The following is a 3,900-nucleotide window of genomic DNA, read 5'->3' on the forward strand; positions in this document are numbered from 1 at the left end:
ACTCAAGATTGGGGTTATCACCCTTACTACAAAAAGTTGGTAAACCAACGATGTGATTCAATGTCAGAGGTATGATATATTTCATATTTGATTATTCTTAATTGCAGCCTTGGTTATAAACCCGGGTTATATGTTGGGCATTATGACCCGTCCGGCGGTAAACCGCCAGGACACTTTAAACTTGTTGTATGCAGAAACAGGTTGAATAAAGCATGATTATAAATCACCGGCGTTTATTAACCCGGCCTGGCTTTCGACTATATGTCGCCAGTATGATGAGAAATTATCCGGTGTTTATTAAACCTGCCTGGCTTTGGACTATAAGTCGCCAGTATATATTTGGATTGCGCCATTGGAACCATGCGCTTATAAATCATTGGGTTATATTATTCAAATAGCCAAACTTGGCTAAATTTTCATTATGATATTGAATGAATAAGGTTTTCATACCGGATTATATTATCTAGAATAGCCAACATGGCTGGATTTTATTATGGTTATTAATAACCGGTATTATTGAGGTTTTCAAAGTCGCTTTAGCACAATGGCTATTATTTTATCAAAGGATATGATTTATTCTACAATGGAAGGAATAGTCCCGAGTCGCTGCAGGCTTACAACCCGGCACTTGGGGGCTACATTATTCAAATTGAGATTACATGCAAGTTTCATGTCGCTGCAAACATGCACCATGACACTTGGGGGCTAATGCAAAGTCATTTTTACTATTCTTATTGAAGATCCGACTCATCATATCATAATGAGCCGGCACTTGGGGGCTACCAATTGCTCGTGTCAACAATTCAAGGTACACAAGTTTTCGTCCATTATATTGAAGGATCCACTGCTCAGCTGGTAAAGCACAAAGCTCTTAACCTTGTGGACGTGGGTTCAAGCCCCATGGTGGGGGTTACATTATATGATGTTCTTTTCAAAGAAGTATATATAAAGTACCAGCTCAATATTATCTTAGTGAGCCAGCCCTTGGGGGCTACAGGTTATTGTTCAAATCTACATGATCATATTTATAAAGTCCTTGCTCATTATTGCATAATAACCCAGCACTTGGGGGCTACATATATGGAGTATTCAGTTTTTAATAGTGGCTGAGATGAACAATATGGATTTCTTCAAAGTGGCAGTAATTATATGGAAACAAGTCTTAAGCCAGCACTTTGTTCTACTCAAGACCTGGGGGCTACAGGTAATATGGATATAAGGGAGAAAAATCTTCAAATTCTCAGTTCTGAGCAAACCAGATTGACCCGGTGTCTGCAATAATTATGACCCGGCGTCGGTAACAATTATGACTCGGTGCCATCCATATTTACAAACCGGTAATTTTGGTAATATTAAACCGGCATGTTTTACATCTTCAAACCGACTGAATATCACATGAGTATTTCAAGACTCATATTTCTTAAACTGGCGCTTTGGAAGCCGACTCAAGTGGATTATTCTTCACAATATTTCTCTGTGAGAAACCAAAGTCAGCAAATTGAGTATGAAGCTGGCTTGTTGACCCGGATTTTCTAGAAGGAGGAAATGACAAGGACTTAAGGATCATCAGATGCCGGTTCACAAGAATTCTTAACCCGGAGCATAATCTGTCAAATTTATTCTTGTGTTTGTTTTACAGGATCAGTTTAACATGGATAAATCCAAATTAAACTGGGGGCTAATGTCGGGGATATACCCCGCAGCGTAAACCGGCCGGAAGTATAACCCGGCCGGACCTGGCGGTTTACTTGAGACCCGGCTGAGACTTGACGATTCACTGGCGACCCATTTGGACCTGTCTGTTTACGATTCATTGGTAATCCGGAAGGCGGGTTAGAGGAGCCGGTGGCCCAACGGGCGGTTCATGAAGGCCGATTCATACTATGGTGGGCCGGTTTAAGAGGAAAGGCGTGAGGAATATTTGTCTTACAAGGAATTAAGACTTGGACTTGTATCCGGTTTGTATTAGAGATAGACTAGTCCTAATCCTAATAGGACTCCACGTGTAACCCGCCCCTTCAAGATATATAAGGAGGGGCAGGGCTCCCCAAAGAGGAGGGGCAACAATCAATAATCTCTAGGGCTAGACACAATTAGAGGAGAGCCGGTTTACGGCGACTACCTCATGAGCGTAATGAGATCTAGCCTCAAACAGCATGTAGGGTTATTACCGGATGATGTTTCCCGGGGCCCGAAGCTGTCTAAATCCTCGTCTTTTGTTGCGTCTCTCGATTCCGCTCAACCCCTCTCAAGCTACTACATAGATGCGCTGGCCTCGCGACTAAGTCCTGACAGTAAGGACATCTGCCGTGACAAAACCACGACACTAGGTCAAAATGACTTATATACCAGAAGAGGGGCACCGGACATGGGCCGAGGAGGGCACAACCCACCAGGGCGCGCCTGGGCTCCCTGGGGCGCCCAGGTGGGTTGTGCCCACCTGGTGGGCCCCTTGTGGTAGTTATTTGCTCCAATATTCTTCATATATTCCAAAACAATTCTTCGTAAATTTTCATCTCATTTGGAGATGTGCAGAATAGGCACCTCTGACGTAGCTTTTTCAGGTCCAGAATTCCAGTTGCCGGTATTCTCCCTCTTTGTGTAAACCTTGCATAATATAAGAGAAAAGGCATTAAAAATATTCCAAAAAGCATTATTACGCATAAAACATTATAAATAACAGTAGGAAAACATGAGGCAAAATGGACGTATCAACTCCCCCAAGCTTAGACCTCGCTTGTCCTCAAGCAAAAACCAAACTCTAAAAACATGTGCACATGCTTAGAGAGAGAAGAGTCGATAAAAACAAAATACGGACATAGAAGAATCATGCAAAGAACTTTAACATAAAACTTTGTCAAATAACTTTTATCATGTAACTTGTCATGAACAAGTAACAATTCATCACAACATTGAAGTATGAAGCATAAACCTTATTGAAAACCAACAAACTATGTTCTCAGTCAACTTTGCAACTACAATTCATCAGATTTTCAGTAATGGTCACGTATCTGAGCCTTTAGGCAAGTCCACATACCCAACCATCATTTAATCTTCTATGATTGCTAACACTCACAACGTACCATGAACAAAAAGTTTCAACCGGACACACTGATAGATAGGGGCTTATATTTTCGCCTCCCAACGTATTCACCTCAAGGGTGATGTCAACAATAATAACTCATGCCTACTCATATCCAACTGGATATATGTCCCTAGATCTTTCCTCACCACATGATGCTTACAAAAAGAGAAAATAAAAAGGAATATGGAAGAAAACTTTGACTCTTCATAAAAGTAAATGCATATAAGTAAAAGATAGACCCATCACAGAGGGAAGCAGATGTTGTCATGTGCTTATTTGTTTGTATGCCAAATCCCTTAATGCAAAAGAACGTCACGTTATATTGCCCCTTGTGATAGCAAACTTTATTATGCAGTCTGTCACTTTTATTACTTTGCCATCACAAGTTCGTACAACGCTCAATTTTCCCTTACACTAAATGACCCAACATATTTAGTAGCACTTTTTATTGCCTTATTGCACCAATGACAACTTACTTGAAGGATCCTACTCAATCCATAGGTATGTATGGTGGACTCTCAAAATAAGATTTGGGTTAATGCTTTTTTGATTCACAAGTAGTATCTCTACTTAGTGCGGAATTTTTGGCTAGAAAATATATTGAGCAAGCACCACATGTTAAAGGATCTATGACAATATAACTTCTATGTGAATATGAAAAAACATAAATCATTACGTTGTCTTCCTTGTCCAACATCAACTATTTTGACACAAAATATTTAATGGGGGCTCACAACCATAAAAGATGTCCAAGATAGTGTATTTGCATGTGAATCTTCTCTTCCCTTATTAATTATTTCATGAATTACATCATT

The sequence above is a fragment of the Aegilops tauschii genome, chromosome 6, assembly GCF_002575655.3.
Source record: "Aegilops tauschii subsp. strangulata cultivar AL8/78 chromosome 6, Aet v6.0, whole genome shotgun sequence".
NCBI classification, from domain to species: Eukaryota; Viridiplantae; Streptophyta; class Magnoliopsida; order Poales; family Poaceae; genus Aegilops; species Aegilops tauschii.